The 18,746-nt window shown below is 38.6% G+C and overlaps 1 protein-coding gene across 2 annotated transcripts in view; it reads left to right on the top strand.

Annotated features, from left to right (window-relative positions):
* The window catches only part of SUGCT (succinyl-CoA:glutarate-CoA transferase), a 432,199-nt gene that overhangs the window by 140,498 nt on the left and 272,955 nt on the right, over positions 1–18,746 (top strand). The gene's annotated exons all lie outside the window — the stretch shown is intronic.

An 18,746-nucleotide genomic window follows, 5' to 3' on the forward strand; every position in this document is an offset into this window, starting at 1 on the left:
AAGCACTCTTCCATAAAAACATTTGTTGTGATATGTCTAAGTAGTTAGCTTTCTACTACTTTTTACTTTCTTATAACATTTTTTAAAAATTTACTTTACAAAAGTATTGCAGTTACAAACTGTCTGTTAATAATTTATTATCTTTTTTACTTTTTTTTTTTTTTTAGCATGTACATATACATGCTATAATTTTAGTGTGGTGTTCCCATCATTTCTATAATAAAACCATTGTTTTGGTAACAATAGCTACATTACCATGTGCGTATACCATGTTTTTTGCCTGTAGTCTGCTATTCAACATTACATTATAAATACTTTCCTTTAATACTCATAGACAATTTCCCTGGCCTACATTTTTATTTTAAAAAGTTGTTAAAATATCTATAACTGTAGAGGGAGTTGTGAGAGTGAATTTGCACTGCAGACAGCTTTGAAAACACATTCTAGGAATGATGGACACAGTGTTTATTAAAAAAAAAAAAAAAAAAAAAAGAATAACTCTTACCCTTTTTACCCAATTTGGTATCCAAAAGTAAAAACAGAAGCATCTATGGATTTTTACAAGGTCTCTTCTCCTGAAGATGCCTGAATGTTTCTTCTCCTGTTTCAAAATCTTTCTTACAAAGTATTTTTTTTTCTGATTAAGTTTTGATTAATTTCTTGAGTAATTTTCCAAGACAACTTCACTGTCCATGGTAAGCCATCCTTAGGTTTTTAGAATCAGATGATGCACGTTGTGTTCCTCTATAAAATCTATAGAGCCTTTTACAATGCTTCTCAGGAATGTCAGTCACATACGTGCCTTTCCTGTTATTCTTGCTAAATGCAGTGTGATGCTGCTCTCAGGGAGTGGTTAGCCTCCTTCAGAGGACAGCAGCTGCTGTTTTTGTCATCAGTGAGTTTTCCTTTCACAGCCAGCGCAGGCCCAATCCTCCCCTCTCCCCCAAGTGCTCTCAGGCATTACTATTCCCATCAGTGTGGCGAACAACTTTTATTTTATTTTTTAAAATGTAAAGACGGAAGACTCTCCTCCTGAGCTTGCCATTCTAGCCAGGGTGCTGCGGAAAGTCTGTTGACCCAGCTGCCGATCTTGAAAAGTAGGCGAAGCTAAAGCGTGTGAAAGTTCCCAGCTAGAACTCAGAAGGGATAAAAAAAAAAAGGTTAATCCAGAGCCTGTTAAATCTAACCCCTTCTCTGCAGTGCTAAGTAGCAGCACACTTCTGAACCTTAGCCACTCACACGTTGGACCAGTATGATTTGCAATAGTTAGCACCTCAGGAGAGAGGTGAAAATCATGAAACTAAAGAGAAGTAAAGATGATGTATTAGTACTTGGGGAGAAATAATAGGAAGACATAGAATGAGGATGAAGGAAAAGAGAAACGATGGAGAAAATAGAAATACAGTTCACTTTATTTCTCCCCCTTTCTCTCTTTACAACATTATTGGCCACTGAGTGTGGGGCCTGCCTGCTCCTGCAAATACAGAGATGAAATATGTGGTCTGGGATTTAGAATTCATGTTATAATCCTAGATAATAAAAGCTCAATATGCTAAGTGTCCATCTAGTCATCAGTTCAACCAATCAAAGCGTAATATGCTAATGTATAATATGCTAAGACTGTTTAACCACTCGCTATGATGTGCACTGACCACTAGGGTCAGGTATTCAACCAGTCAACCATTCACTCTGACATGCACTGACCACCAGGGAGGTGATGCTTCAACCAGTAGGTAAGCTTGCTGCTGGGGTCCAGCCGATCGAGGACTGAGTGAAATGGGTTGGATATTCCCTGGAGCTCTCCTGTGGGCCCTCCCTGGCTGGCCAACCTCCTGCATCCCTCAATGGCCCTGGTAGTGCACCAGTGGGGTCCTTCGGCCTGGCCAGTGCCCTCTCACCATCTGGGATCTCACAGGGGATGTTGGAGAGCTGGTTTCAGCCTGATCCCGCAGTCCAGGTTGAGGGACCCCACTGGTGCACGAATTCATGCACCTGGCACCTAGTTAGGAAATAAACAGGAAAATGATTTAAGTAGTGTGTGCAGTCAACGTAGGCACAGGGTGCGGGAGCCCAAAGAAGGGACAAACACCTCAAACTGGGGAAGTCAGGGGAGACTTCCTCAGCTAGTGCTACCTGGGTATTAAAGGGCAAGTAGAATTAGGTAAATGAAGGAAAAAGATAGTTCTTAAGAGGAAATAGCAAAATAAGTGTAATATCATAGGGAAGAAAACAGTCACTTGAGGAGAAAAATGTATCTTGGAAGATGACACCTTTTAAATTGCCTTTTGAAAAGTGCTACACGTAAAGCAGGTGTATGTCAATATAGTATAGGAAAGGCATTTCTGACATGTTGGTTACACTCAGTGGTTATAAATAAAACCTCACAGCATTGGGATAAATTTACCTTATAAACCGTTGTGACAATTCCCTTTAGTGAAATTATTTTTAGTTTTGAATGATCATATTTTTTCTAAATTATGTTTCTAATATGTAATTGAATATTTGCTTATTTTCAGACTTTACTATATTATAATTTGTAAAATTAAATGCCCTAGTTCAGGGCCTTCTAAACAGCATTGCTAAACAAATACTTTTTGAATTGATTCAAGCATTTATTAAAAAGCTTCATTTAATCCTAGCAAGAGAGTAAATTTCTTACGGTAGAGGCTATGTCTTTTTTCTTATTAAGACTTAATTTATTTTGGAGAAGTTTTAGGTAAAATTCAGAGGGAAGTACAGAGAAGTTCCATATCTGCCTGTCCCTTCTCAACCTTCCTGACCTGAGGGGTACATTTGTTACAACTGATGAACCTACAAGGGCATACCGTAAAAGGCTGTATCTTTTTTGTTTTATTTCTAGTGCCTATTTGGGTTTCAGGCACTCAGTGAAGGAGGGGCAAAGCTTTCCAAGTTTGACAGAACTGGCCAAAGAGAAAAGAGGGAAGATCCCTTCATGTCAGGCCAAAGTACAAAAAGGGGAGCAGTGGTAGCCGGATATGAGGACTTGGTCTGAACTAACCTAGGAGACCTCTGTTGTGATCACTTAATGTCAAAAGCCTGAATTGGAGATGAGAGCCTTCCTTTGACTAACTCTGGGTCTTGAGCAAGTCCTCGGAGTGCTCGGAGCCTCAGGTTCTCCTACATACGACACACATTCCAAGACCTACCTCATAGTGAGAAATAACAAGCAGAGCAGGCACAGAAACTGCTATCATTAGCACTCAGCACACCACGGTGCTCAGTCTATTTTAGGAGACTCTCACCCCTCAAGAATCATAAATTACAGCTCCTGGGTTTTTTATAATCAAAGTTTATATCATTTTTTAAATTCATGAATCGGATACTTCAGAGAGGATTTTCTCTTCCAAACTGTAATTATATGAATTAATTCCCACAATTCTGATTTCATAAAGTTCTAAACTGTGCCAGTCAAATCCTGATAGGATGATATACCTTGGTAGTATTGTATTGATTTGATTTTATTCTAGAAAAAGCAAAGCATGCCATCGTAGTTGGCCATCCTAGTATGGCCTTGCTCCAGCTACCTTAAAAAATAAATTTAAAATAGCTCACAGGACTCAGGAATACATTTAATTTTGCATAGCACTCTTAGTAAAGGCTATGAATAGTGGTTAGTATTTTTATTTTTAAACCACAAGTGGATCTTAATAACTTGTATTCTATTCCCTTTCAGGAGACATTTGTTTCTCAGTGTTGGCAATGGCTTTGGAACTTGTGAATATTCTACTTGCTCTGCTCTGTGTGGTTGTGACTGTACTCTATAAAGAATGAAACACTTCTGTGTGTCCCTTAGTTGCTCTGCTGTGTTAACAGATGCTATGAAAAGGTTCAGTTTTGGGCCTTTGAACTCAGTAAAATACATCCTGTGTCATTTTTATGGTTAAGTCTTTCAAAGCTTTAATGAGTCTTTGGCCTTCCTGAAAGCTGTTGACTTACTTTTCTATTAAATAACATCTGTAATACCCTTAATTTTTATTTTTAGTAGAAAATAACACTACCTCATATTTTATTTCTAACTAGAGACCCAGTGCATGAAATTTGTGTACTCAGGGGTCTCCCTCAGCCTGGCCTGCACCCTCTCACAGTCCAGGAGCCCTTGGGGGATGTCCGACTGATGGCTTAGGGGAGCAGGCCTAAGCTGTCAACTGGACATCCTTAGTACTGCCACAGAGGCGGGAGAGGCTCCTACCACTGCCACTTTACTTGCCAGCCGTGAGCACAATGACCATCAGGGGGAAGCTCCTGCATTGAGTGTAGCCCCCTGGTGGTCAGTGTATGTCATAGCAACTAGTCATTCTACCATTTGGTCAATTTGCATATTAGCCTTTTATTATATAAGATAGCGATCTATCTCTTGCCCCTTTTCCTTTTTCCCTTTCTTAAGTCCCCATTTCAGTCCTCCTTTTTGCCTTTGTTCCCTGCCCCATCTTCCTGTCCTCATCTTGTCTTTCACATTTGAACTGTTTTAAAAAGAAATAATAAGTGGACATCATGTATCAACTTCCTAGTTGGGTTTTACTTCTTTATATGAAGGCTTCATTGAACAAGAGGTTGGCTTAGAGAACAGGGAGGATTTTATCAGTGGCCACCCTTATAATATCATTTAGAAGGGCTGGAAGGAACATCCAATCCATGGAATATAACCCCACTTTACACTTCGTTTGCTAATTTTAGAGATTCTGCTATTGTAGGTGTGTTTTTTTTTTGTTTTTTTTTTTTGTTTTTTTTTTTTGGGATGGGGCTTAAAATTTTGCCCACTCTTCAGGTTTAAATAACACAGGGGGAGTTAAAGCAGGAACTCTTATTCCTTAGTGAAATAACTTTTCCCAGACTTTTTTCTCAGACTGGATTTTAATGTGGAGAAGGTAGAGGGATCATGCAAGCAATGTTTTCCTAAGGCAGTGGGTGGGCAAACTCATCAGTCAACAGAGCCAAATATCAACAGGACAACAATTGAAATTTCTTTGGAGAGCCAAATTGTTTTATACTTAAACTTCTCTAATGCCACTTCTTCAAAATAGACTCACCAGGCCACGGTATTTTGTGGAAGAGCCACACTCAAGGGGCCAAAGAGCTGCATGTGGCTTGCAAGCTGCAGTTTGCCGACCACGGTGGGCCTAAGGTGAATGAAGAGAAGAATGAAAAGCCCCCAAGATGAGGTTCTCCTTCCTGACACTCCTGCCAGGCCGGGAGGCCATGGAAGGTTCTTTAAATTCTGATTAATTCCTCCCCTCTCTAAACCTGGCAACAATTGACTCTCCCATGTCTACATGTTTTTAATATACATAGAGAAACTTATTGTTTTCTTCTGAAGATTTTTGTGTGTGTGTGTGTTGGACTAATAGTCTCTTTCCCATCTGATCACATTTAAAATCTCTCTGCCAACCCTCTTTCCCCCCACACCCCAACTTCTATTAGTATCTTATGAGGCTGCATTTCATGTGATTTATATACATCTTCAACCTACATATTTAGTTTATTGTAACTCCCCCCCCCCCCCCCCCCTCCATAATGCTTTGAATCATATCATTGTAGGTTTATCTGGCATACGCTGCAGAGGGCTGATTTGGATAAATAGATTTGACATTTGGTGAGGGTCACATTTGTTTTCTTATGCATTCCGTGGAAGCTCTGCCATTATCAGCTAATAGATGGTTCCTTGTAAAATGTCTGTGTTTTATGTGGTCCATTTTCTGAATGTTGGCGATTTGGAGATAGATTTAAGTGGATATGTGTTGTTACTATAAAATCAGCCTGGAGGGGGAAAGAATGAAACACAGCCCTGGAATGCATCCCTCTGGCTTACCGAATGCAGAGGGAACCACCGAAACTCCAAAACCAGCCCCTCATGACCAGGGCTCTTTCCATCCTGTTAAGAGAATTCTTTGTGCCTGAGAATCAAATGATGATTTTAAGTGAGTCAGGATGCAACGGAATGTCATCCCACTCACCACGCTCCCTTCTTTTTTTTTTTTTTTTTTTTTTTTTTTTTCCAGGAGGGCTATAAAACATCCCACTCTGCCTTTCAGTAGAAAGAATTAGGTGGTAGTGGTGGGATATTTATATGTTCTTGTAGGGTGAGAGTGGAGAGTGATGGAGGTGGGTGGGAGTCCAGTAAACTGTTTCCCTGAATTAAAAAAAATAATAATAATTTCCTAGTTTCTCTATTGAAATGTATATTTTTAGAGACATAGAACTTGGTGAGCTGGGTAGAATTTGGATATCTTGTACATAACCCCTTTATAAGTGTAAGAACTTAGAACGTAACAGCATCTTGGTCAGAGACCTCTGGACAATCTGGTGGAGATTCCACAAAGCCAACTCCAAAGGCCTTGGTGTGGGGAGGACGTAGGCACAGCTCTCCAGACGTTTCTGGCTGACCTTGTTTTGCTCTTGCCTTTTGAATTGAGTAGAGAATCTAGAGTCTGACTGGTTCTCCTGTGACCCTGTTTTGAACCTCAGACTCCCAGACTCATTTCTGCTCTGCCCAAATTCCTGCCTGCCTTTGGCTCAGACTGAGTTCTGTTTGGCAACTACTTTGCCCCCACTTGGGTTCTATTCTTACCTCCTTTGAGCTTTGGTTTTCCAGCCTTTCTTGGTCTTTGATCTTCCATCAACTGATGTTTCTAGTAAGAGTTGACAGCGGACATCCCTGCCGTCTTGACTTCTACCGGCTGTCCAACATCTGGACATATTCTCTAGTGACCAGCTGCTCCTGACCATCTTCACCTGCACAATCCACAATAGGTTTGGCAAGCTACTCACTGCTTCTGGTGCCAGACTGGACCTACCATAGTTCCACTTTAACATGTTTTTTTTCCCCCTCTCAGTGTCATCACATAGTCCATTGGTGAGACTGAAATTGCAATCTTCTGATGATCAATGCCTATAAAATAATTGCTTATTCTCCTTTTCTATAGCTATACATTTTATGTTTCAAACAATTCTTCCTAGGAAAAGAGAATAAATGAACATTCTGTCACCCTCAGACCCCTCAGGTTCACACACACACACACACACACACACACACGCACACACATCTTTTAGTCATTCAACTTATACATTTTCCTTTCTTAATCATTTTTCTTTACTGTATTGTGAATTGTTTTTCTTTTCTCATTTGCTAACGCTGGAAAAAAAAACACCCCAGACTTTGGAATGTCTGAGTTTATTTAAGTCTCAGAACTCTTTTCAATTTAATGAAGGGAAACAAAAAAGGAAAATCAGAATGCTGGCCTGGATCTTCCTGGTTTGAGATTGGCCCTTTTTGGTAGCCATTGCTATATACTGTACTTGGAAAATAAGAGTCATTGATGGTTCTCAGCTATTTTAAGCACATGAAAGTATAGAAATAAATTCTGAAACAAACTTAGAAATACCAGACATTTAGAGAGCAATTGTGAGAAACATAATTGTTTTATAAAAATTTAACATGCTATTTTCTAAAGTAGATTAAGAGAAGAGGGTATATTTACTATATTTAATGAGGCAGAAATAGCAGATATGTGTCACACTTGCATACTCAGCTAACAGAGAGCATATATTCTTTTCTAGTTTCGAAGGAACATGTACAAGCACCAATTACAGACTAGGTCACAAATAATGTCTTACTAAACTTCAAAAAAGAAAACTAAGCTACAATGAAACATTTCAGAAATCAATACTAATTTAAATATACAAGCATAGGTAAAACTTTAAAGCACAGTGTTGTGCACACACACACACACACAAAGATAAAAAAATTAAGTTACGATTGCCTTACAACATACTATCCTAGAACTTATTGCTTTAAAAATGGGTTGGGAAGTTTTTTTCTTAAAGGACTAGAGAGTAAATATTTTAGGCTTTCTTGTTAACTCTAGCATTGTAGCAAGATAACAACCGTAGACAATACTTAGTGAGTGAGTGTGACTGGGTTCCAGTGGAATTTTATTTATGGACTCTGAAATTTGAATTTCACATAGTTTTCATGTCTTATGAGATATTCTTCTCTTGACTTCTGTCAACCATTTAAAAATGTAAAATCCATTTTCAGCTCAAAGATTTTACAAAAACAGAATAAATATGTCCCTGTCTTAAAACAATGATTTATTATTTTTTATGTTCCTAAGGTTTGTTTTTTTTTTGGTGGTATTGCTGGATTTTAGGGGGCCTACTTATTAGTTGTTTTCAGGTTCAAGGGTGGGGAATCTTTTTCTGCCAAGGTCCATTTGGATATTTATAATGTCATTGGCCATACAAAATTATCACCTTGAAAATTAGCCTGCTATATTTGGTCAAACATTTAATTAACTCACCCCTAATGCCTTGGCAGGCAGGGCCAGACCTAATGATTTCTCAGGACTTATAGGGCCTGGGATCCAGACATTCCTCATCCCTGCCAAAACCGGCAGTTGGACATCCCCCGAGGAGTCCTGGATAGGGGAGGGTGCAGGCTGGGCTGAAGGGACCCCCTTTCCCTGTGCAAGAATTTCATGCACTAGGCCTCGAGTTATAAGAACAAAAGGCCTACATATTTATTACCTAAGAAAGATAGGAAAGGTGATGGGATATTCAAACTATTTTTCTAGGGGTTGGGAAATATTAAATCCAAAGAGTGGAATTGAAGTTGGGAGAGAGAATAAAGTTTATCTCTGAATGTACACTAATAAGTACAGGTTGTTCACTAAAACAATTACATTTGTTAGATTAAAGAAAGAATGTACTTACAGTGGTACTATATATAATACTACAAGAATACGCACTGGCTTGGTGGTTCAGTTGGTTGGAGCATCGTTCTATACACCTGAAGGTTGAGAGTTTTATTCCCAGTCAAGGCACATACCTAGGTTGTGGGTTCAATCCTCAGTTGTGGATGTGTGGGCAGGTAACCTATTGATGGCCAACAACGTATGAAAAGTATTCTTCATCATCATCATCATCATCATCATCAGGGAAATACAAATTAAAACTAAAATGAGATGACACTTAATACTTGTTAAAATGGCTATCCTCAATACACGAACAAATAACAAGTGTTGGCGAGAAAAGGGAACCCTCATACAATGTTGGTGGGATGGTAAATTGGTGCAGCCACTATGATGACAGTATGGATATTTCCCCCAAAATTAAAAATAGAGCTGCCAAATAATCCAGCAGTTCCACATCTGGGTATTTATTTGAATAAAATGAAGACATTAATTTTAAAAGATATCTCCACCTCTATTTTCATTGCAGCATTCATTGCTAGTAATAGCCAAGATATGAAAGCAACCTAGATGTCCAATAGATGAATCGTGAAGATGTGATATTTAAAAACAGTATTTGCAACAACATGGATAGACCTAGAGGGCATTATGTTATGAGAAATAAGTCAGACAGAGGAAGACAAATATTGTATGATCACACTTTTTGTGAAATCTAAAAAAGCAAAATAAGTGAATTTCAAAAACCCAAAGAGAAACAGAACCGTGGATAAAGAGAACAAGCTGATGGTGACCAAGGGAAGGGGAAGGGATGTGAGAAAGAAAAATACTTATTTTAGGAATATTGCACATTCACTAAAATTAAAGTTACTGATAATTTTTCATAGTAGTACTTATTATAAAATAGTAATTTAAAAATGCAAAATTATATAACAATAACAAAAAGGAATGGCAACGGAGGAGGTAGTATAGCTAAATATTAACTTTGCCTCTGGATAGAATTATAAGATTTGTTTCCTCATCCTTATATTTCTGTTTGTTTTCCAAGTTTTCTAATATGAACATCATAGTAATTAAGAAGTTAATAGAACTGACAAATAACCTTGCAATACACACCAGTTTTTCATAGAGCTAACAATACAATTCCAAAATAACCAAAAGCAAACAATTCTGTGCTCTGTTTTACTTGGTAAACATACCTGAAATTTTATATAAGCCTTTGGTCATTGAGGACTAAGAACTGGGTAGAATATAAAGGTCAAAATAAAGGGAAGAATTTTTTCCTCCAGTCATTACATTAGTTCATGTTCTTAATTTCACTTTGTGTGAATATCAAAATAGAAAGTATCTTTGACTTTTTTCTAACTTTTATATTATTCTGGATAAAAGCTAAATTTTTATAATTATATATTGTATGCATTTTCAATTAAGTTTTCTCTTTAATAAATTAATTGAGAAAGTTGTATATTTTTCTTGTTTTGACTTTGGAAGGGAAAGTGTAAACTTGGATAAGAGGGGAAAGGACCATGTCTTTTGATTGTGTGCTATAAAACTTTTCAAATTTTAGCGGGAGAGAGAATGTTTTGATGAACCACAGTCCACTGGTGAATTTTGTCTGCCATAAGTAGCAGACTCTACTAACAATTTGTGCATCCTTTTTATAGTTGTTTATTGCATTGTTCAATAAAACTTACATACTTATTTTAACTATAACCATACAAAGTATGTTAAAGCAACAAGTTCATGCAAAAGCTGCAAATTAGAGAAATGTCAATAATTTTATGATAGTTGGTTACCTTATTTTTCTAAATATGTCAGTTTATTCATGCAACAGCAGCAGTTGAATGTGACATCTGATGATTAAAATGTTATTTTTCAGTATAGTAAATTAACTAAAAAAGTAACGTTTCATTTAGGATATTTTTTAAAATAGTCTTTCTTTTTAAAAAAAATATATTTTATTGATTTTTTACAGAGAGGAAGGGAGTTGGATAGAGAGCTATAAACATCGATGAAAGAGAAACATCGACCAGCTGCCTTTTGCATACCCCCCACTGGGGATGTACTTACAACTTGACCGGAATTGAACCTGGGACCTTTCAGTCCCCAGCCAAACCGGTTTCAGCCCCAAGGTCTTTCTAATCTGAATTGTTCATCTGTAAGATAGCAACACCTTAGCATTAGTGAATTCTCAACAGCACTTTCTAGCATCTCCTAAATGTCCTCCTGGAATTCGAAGAGTATGACTGTGTCCTGTAAACTGTAACAATTGATGGTGTGATCTCATTAGGCACATGAAATAGTTTTCCAGTTTGTTAGCCCAGTCTGATTTATATTTCTAACTACTAAGAACGCTTTCTGAGCATATCCAAAAAGCAAATTCATTAATGAATTTACTCTCAGATATATCCTTGAGAATGAATCCGTTTTGTAATTTGGCTCGGGGAGTCCATGGGGTTGGGCTGATGAGGTTGGGCAAAGACCTACATTTTACTTGCCTTGTAGTGATTAAGTTTGAAATTCCTGTCATTCCTCTTCCATTGTTTTGCCATGTTCCCTTCCCTTTCTTTCCCAGATACTATTGGGCTTGGCTGGTGGCCTGGAGGAAAATCATGCTAGCCTCTTTTATTTTTCTCCAAGTCATGCTCTAGTTTCAGGTCATAACACAAAATCATCACAGAATGTATAATTAATGTCAGAACTATCTAGGGTATGCTTAAAGATAAATTATTTAAGTTCTTTAATTAAGTAATTACTTAAATTTAGTAGAAGATTTAAAAGTGATTCAAAAAGAGCATCGGGACGTAGCTTAGTTTGGGTTTTCCCAAAAAGCAGACCCTGACCCAGGGACTTGGGCACAGGTAATTTATCAGGGAAATGATCTCAAGTAAAAGAAGTGAACACCGGGGAGAGTGAGGCCTAGAAGGGTGCACTGACAGGCAGGTTGCCATTGTGGGCTGCTGGGGCTCCGTGGTGCTGGGGATACCGGAAACTGTGTGGCACATGCTTCAGCATCATCTCACCAGAGGATGAGGAAGCTGGGGCATTTATCCGCCAGCTCCTATTTCCCCGTGTTTGAGGATTGCCACTCCAGGTGCAACTCCAGGGTGTTGGGGAAAGCTCACTTACAAGGAAAGGATGCAGCAATTTGAGATGGGAAGCTGGCGGCAGGCTGAAATGGTCTGTATACTGCTGCAGTAGAATTTATGTTGGTCAAGGGCACCATGGGATAGAACATCTACAGCCTCTGCAGTTGTTGGTGTCAGAGAATAAGAAAGGCCGAGGAGAATCATGGTTAACCTAAGTTGAAACTTGAATGAGACTGCTCAGCCTTCAATACTGTCCTGTCCTATTGTAAGATATTTGGCAAGCTAGGTGGCTTCTATGTTTCATATTTTTTTAAAAACTGTAAATTTGAGATAAGCTACAAAACTGATTCATTCTCAATGTAATAATAATCCTTCTCTCTAGAATTGCTGGAGAATTAAATGAGTGAATGTAGCAAAGGTCAACTCTCAGAAGAGTGCCTGGCATATGGGAAGCACTTGATAAGGTGACTAATTGTAGGGATCTGGCTGGGCAGCAGTATGGCAGGGCGGTGTTTAATCTGTATGGTGTAACAGAGTTCTGTTAATGAAATGTACGTTTTCGTCTCATTCGGCAGACATGAGACATGTTGACTTGCATTAAGTACCAACAACAAAAATATCTCAAAACAAACAAATGCTTCCTCTGTTTTAGTGAAAGATGTCAACATCTAGGGGTTTTGCCCCTTGGAAAAGGAGCGAAGCTAGTTCCCAATGCCACCCCGACCTTAATTTCACGGTGGCCTAGTTGGCTGGGGGCTGGGGCTGCCCCAGAGGGAAACTGTTTACCCTGAGTTTGGAACAGAGACTGACACCCAAAGAACAAATGAAACAAGTACCAAGGGCTCAGTTTGCGTTTTCTTTCCCCGTTTTGTTTTAAACCTAAGAATGAAGGTTCTGAGACAACAGCATGGGCAGCACCCTCTCCCCGGAGACCAGAGGGCCCGTGTCTGCTGCAGGCATAAGAGGAAACAAATGCTTCGCTGTGCACATGCCATCTCCTCTGTGGGCAGGTGGTCACCCAGTGACTCAGAAGTGACCACCCCGGGCATGTCACTCTGGAGGGCCCTGGAGCCATTGGTGCACAGGTGGTTGTAAAGGAACCCGCAGCAGGGAGATTGTTGTCTTTGTTCCTGTGTCCTTTGGGGTGGCCAGTCTTTCTGCCTTCAGGTTCAGATAGAGAAGGCCACCTTTGAGCCCTCAGGCAGCAGGAAGTGGGGGTGGCTAGGGCTGCTTCTGAGCTCCCCTCCTCTGCACTCTGCAGATGTTAAACCTGTCAGTCACCTTTCAACGTTTATCTGTGGCAAGTTGCAGAGGAGGTGGCCAGGTGCAGTCCACACTGGGCCTGCGTTTCTGGAGAAGGTGCAGCAGAAGGCAAGGGCTTGGGCCCTGTGGGCACTGCCGGGCACTTTCCCTAGAAGGGTTTCCCATGATTTTTTTTTTTCTTGTGGACACCAATGAGAAGACAAGTAGGTGGCTCTTTGAACATGCTTTCCAGGTTTTTGCTGCTTCAGAGTCCTCCCCAAAGTCTCTCCTTATTTAGAAGAAAATAAAAAGCTAACAATGTAAAAAAAAAAAAGGATCAATGGGAGAAGGACGTTTTTTGCAGAGGCAGATTCTGGGATGAATGTGAATCGCTGTCTTCTGACATTTATGGCATTTATAGCATTGGTTTTCAGCTGGGAGGAATCTTAGCATCTCCATCAAAGGGAGGAGACTAGTGAGGGTGGGGCCAGGGAGGATGGAGGAAGAGCAGGAAGACTGGGAAGTGGAGCTATTTCCAAATGTGAGGCAAGCGGCTGCCGAGAGGACTGTGAGCCTGACAGAGCGCCTCCTGCACCGTGTCCGTGCAAAGGCAGGCCGGGTGACCGTTCTGCAGGGCGTCCAGTGCTGGAGGAAATTGCCAGTAAAATTCATTTCACCTTTGGGATCCTTTGAAATCAAACACAGCGTTTTATAGCCTATCACTCTTTTTTCTTCATGCCATTTTCATTTTAGTGTATTGTGTACAATAAGAACATAACGTTTTCTTTTCTGAGGCTATTCATTCGTGGAAGAGACCAGATGAGGAAATGAGTAAATCTGGGAAGCTGTGGATTTTCATACTTCATTGGAAAATTTCCTTTCTTTGATGGATTTAAATTTAGTAGAGATATATTACAAATGGAGTTTTGAAACAGGAGAATTAAGGAAAGCAAAATTGGTCTTTTGCTTCCCTTTACCATATATCGGGACTTAGATTGTGTTTAGTGTGGTGCTGCTGGTCTAAATGTGTATTTTAACTGTCTTTGGGGATTATTAGAGATGGGCCTCATAAGTCACTTAGGTGATATGTTTTAATACAGTGCACAACTGAGTGAAAAGTAATAAAAAGATGCCTGTTGGTTAAAGGAAAAGAGATTGAATATGACCAAAAAATAAAAATAAAAATTGGATCACAAATGAGTGTCTTGTGAGCTCTAAATGACATCTGACTAGCAGTCTATAAGGAAGCTTCTTCAAATACCTTAAAAATAGTACCAGTAAACTTCAGGTAAGATGGTGATGTCAGTGGCAGTGTAGTTTATGGATCTTCCCAAATGACCATATAAAAACAGACAGCTACTAGAGAACAAGATTGGAAAAATTGTGGAAAACATTTATAACAAAATGACAAGGAATTCACTTGCACCCCAAACAGTGGGAACAAACCATCAAAAACCATAAGAAAGGAAGAGATGAGCATTTGTAAGGAAAAATAGAGCAAAGCATCAGGGTCTCCAATGGACCAAAGAAAAAGTCCAAAATGGCCTACAGGTGATCTTTGGAAGGCACAGGGCAAATTTGTCAATAGCAACTATAACTAGGAAGGGAGTGCAGGGGGTTCCCGGTAATATCTGAGAGACTGGGGTGATATAGCTTCTTTTTTTATTGTTTAAAGTATTACAAATAGTAGTACATATGTCTCCCTTTCCCCCCATTAACCTTCCCCCTATCCCTCAGCACATGTATGGGGTGGGGGTGAGAGATCAACCAAAGGACTTGTATGCATGCATATAAGCATAACCAATGGACACAGGACACTGGGGGGTGGGATGGGGTGAGGGCATGTATGACATAGCTTCTTGAAAACCACCCTCCACTAGAGAAATGAGTGAAATAAAAATTAAGCAGGAAATGGATAAAAGACATAAGGACAGAAAAGGTACAAATAAATCTAATAGAGGGATAGAGCCTCAATAAGTTTTGAAAAGCAAGTTACTGTATATATATTCTTAGCACCACACAAGAAAACTGAAGAGGGATTTCTGTGATGGTAGAAAGGCTATTTGAACAAAGCCTCCTTCTAAAAGTTCAGGAAAAGCTAATTTGATATAAAAAACAAAAAGTAATACCCTAGCTGGTTTGGCTCAGTAGGTTCGATTCTGGTCAAGGGCACATGCCCATGTTGTGGGCTTGATCCTTGGTGGGGGCCATGCCGGAGGTAGCTGATCAATGATTCTCTCTCATCATTGATGTTTCTCTCTCTCTCTCCCCATCTCCCTTTCTCTCTGAAATCAACAAAAATATATAAAATATAAAAATATAAAATAAAAAGTAACAGAAAAGTACAGAGATCAAATCTTATCCTAGATTATTATAAAATACAAAAGGGATAAGCAGAATAATATTCTCATTGACTTCCCATGTTATGTTTGCAGTGATGCTGCTTAGACTGTGCAGATAGTCATATCAAAGCTGGTCAGGCCAAAAACCATTATAAACTATCACCTACACTTCATTTTCAATTTATACAGAACAGAATGTGTTTCTGAGCTGTGAATAATGATTTGTGTGGATGAGAATTATTAATGTGGTTCTTAAGACATAGTGGCTACTTCGCCTAGTAAGTGTCTCACTGAGTTTAAGAGCCAGTTGTATGAAAAGTCCTGAGCAACTCAACTAGAAGGCGGTGATTGGGTTTCCTGGATATACTCTTCTTACTCCCTACATTGTGTGGCCTATGAATTGACATGCAGACAAAGGAGAGAGCTAGTGAATGCTAGGAGGAAAAAAGATAAACTTCAACCATAATTTATCAGTAATGTGTAGAGATAAATACCTCAGAGGAAATAAGGTCTGAGGAAATTACAGGAAATATTAAATCTATGATTCTGTTTACGGTAGAAATGCCGACCAACAAATTCCAGCTGTTTCTCTGTGGGTTATGGAAGTGTCACAGGTCTGTTTATAGTTAACTGCATTGTAGACTCCAGCCTGGGTCTTAAGGAATCTCTTTGGTTGGGTTTGGCTTTACTTAGATTTGTCTAACGAGACATTTTTCTATTGGCAATGCATTTATGGACTGTAGCCCTGTACCAACTTTTTATTTCCATACTTCTATTTTAATTTCTTCTCCCTCCTTGCCAACAGTTTGCCTCACCAGAAATGGTAGCATAGTTTTATTTACTTAGCATTTATGTAGCACTTACTAGTACAATGTACCTTTAAAGTATTAATACTTTAATTTTTCATGACAAGCTTAAGAGCTAGATACTATTTTTTAAACCAACTTGAAAAGCAGTCTCAAAGGACAAAGAATAATGAAGTGAATAAAACTAAAGACAATCAAAAGGCTAGGAGAAGAAATTTGGAATGCATATAGCTAGTAAAGGATTTGTATATAGGGTACTTCGACTCTGAGAAGGTACCTGTTGAGAAGGGTCTAAAGAAGACACTAGATGAAAAGATGATCAATGTCACTAATCATCAAATAAATATGACAGTGAGATATAAGTTCACATTTGTCAGAATGGCTATTATCAATAAATCAACCGACAATAAGTGTTGGCCCATATGTGTGCTGTTGGTGGTAATACAAACTGGTGTCGCCACTGTGGAAAGCAGTTTGGCGTTACCTCCACAGATTGAAAATGGAACTAACCTTATGACCTAGTTATTCCACTTTTGGGTATTCATCTTAAGAACTGAAACACTATTATAAAAACATATATGCATCCCTATGTTCATTGTAGCATTATTTACAATACCCAAGGTTTAGAAGCAGCTCAAGTGTGCATCAGTAGATGAGTGGGTTAAAAGCTGTGGTATTTTTACACAATGGAATACTATTTGGCCATAAAAAAGACTGAAATCTTACCCTTTGGGATACATGTTTGGCCCTGGAGACCATTACGCTAAGTGAAATAACCCTGCCAGGGAAAGATAAGTACCATATGAATTCCATTCATAAGAGGAATCTAATGAATAAAATAAACTAGTAAATGAAATAGAAACAGATTCATAGATAGAGAACAGATTGACATCTGTCAGAGGGGAGGAGGTTTGGGGCTATGTGAAAAAGGTGAAGGGATTAAGCAAAAAAACCCCAACATACAAACTTATAGACACAGATAACTGATTATCAGAGGAAAATGAGGGTAGGGGAAGCAGAAGAGGATTTAGGGAGGATAAATGAGAATGGAAGGAATCTTGGTTTGTGTGGTGAACAAACAACACAATATACAGATTATGTATTATAGAATTGTGCATATTTTCTTTTCAATGACTATTATATATACATATATGCACTTTTATTGATTTCAGAGAGGGAGAGGAAGAGAGACAGAAACATCAATGATGAGAGAGAATCATGGATAAGCTGCCTCTTGTACATCCTTCCTTGGGGATCAAGCCTGAAATTGGGCATGTGCCCTGACCTGGACTCGAACTGTGACCTCCTGGTTCAGAGGTCAAAGCTCAACCACAAGCCACACCATCCACGCTCGAATTATTTTTTGAGTTTGGAGGCTCTAGCTTTGAGGATCACTAAACTGGATCTAGGGACACCCTACTTGTCTTATCTTTCAGATTGTGTTTCCTTGTGGTTTAGATCAGCTTTTTATAATTTTTTAGCAGAATTTTTGTGGCTAATAAAACATGCGCTTAATAACTTCTTTCTTTTTTGCACAGATAAAGGAAAGGATTCTACATCAGATTAGATCAAGAGATAGATTTTCAGTAGGAAATGACGGAGATATCCTCTGGGAGGAGTGGAATGCAGACATGCTCTGTCTCCGAGTTTAAGGCATCTATGAGCAATTCCACACCCACACCCACACAAACACACAAACAGTGGTCACAACTGCATCTCCAGAAGCTGCCTCTCTCCCGTCTCATTTCCAAAGTGCATCCACTGTTTTCCATAACATAAAATAAATCCCTCTCTTTTGCCCAGTGGTGAAAAGCTTATATAAATACTAAAACTTCAACTATCCCCTTGAGCTTTCTCTTGGCAAGCCTGCAGCTATGGGTTTGTTTGGTTATTGACATATGTTTTCTGTGTAGATCTTCCAGGCCACTTGGGTGAGCCCAGAGGTGATAAATGCACTTGTCTGGAAAATTTAGCAGACTAATCATTATAATACTCTGTTTATGAAAGCTTAAATAATTAACACTCTGAGTGAAAAGGCTCTATATTTGAAGTATCTCTTTTATTCTTTCAACATACATCATTTTGGTGATATATAATTATATAAATCTTTGAAAGTCTTAGCCAGGAGATGACTTTAACAGTCATTGAAAAGAAAATATGGATGTGAAGGATTGGTTAATGCAAGACATTTAATCTTGCATTGCGGTGTTCCCATGAAGGAATATTTTTCAGTATTTGGGAGTGACATATTTTATTGTGTGCTAACTAGGGATAATTAACATTACTAATTTATAATTAAAAATTTATAATGAAAAAATATTTCTCATAATGAGGAGGCATTATATTTTCAGACAATAACCAAGATGTTCTGTAGCTGGTTGTAGAATAAGTGGATGCATGAATAGGATTAACTATATTCCTAAAATGTAGTATTACCTACACAAAACATTATCAGATTCTTACTTATATGGAAATGTAAATGTAAAATAATAATGTAAATTATTTGATATGAATATATAAACATTATAGTTTGTGTAGTAGTCTATCTTTTAGATAATACAT

This window comes from Pipistrellus kuhlii, unplaced genomic scaffold (assembly GCF_014108245.1).
Source record: "Pipistrellus kuhlii isolate mPipKuh1 unplaced genomic scaffold, mPipKuh1.p scaffold_m20_p_10, whole genome shotgun sequence".
Taxonomy (NCBI): Eukaryota; Metazoa; Chordata; class Mammalia; order Chiroptera; family Vespertilionidae; genus Pipistrellus; species Pipistrellus kuhlii.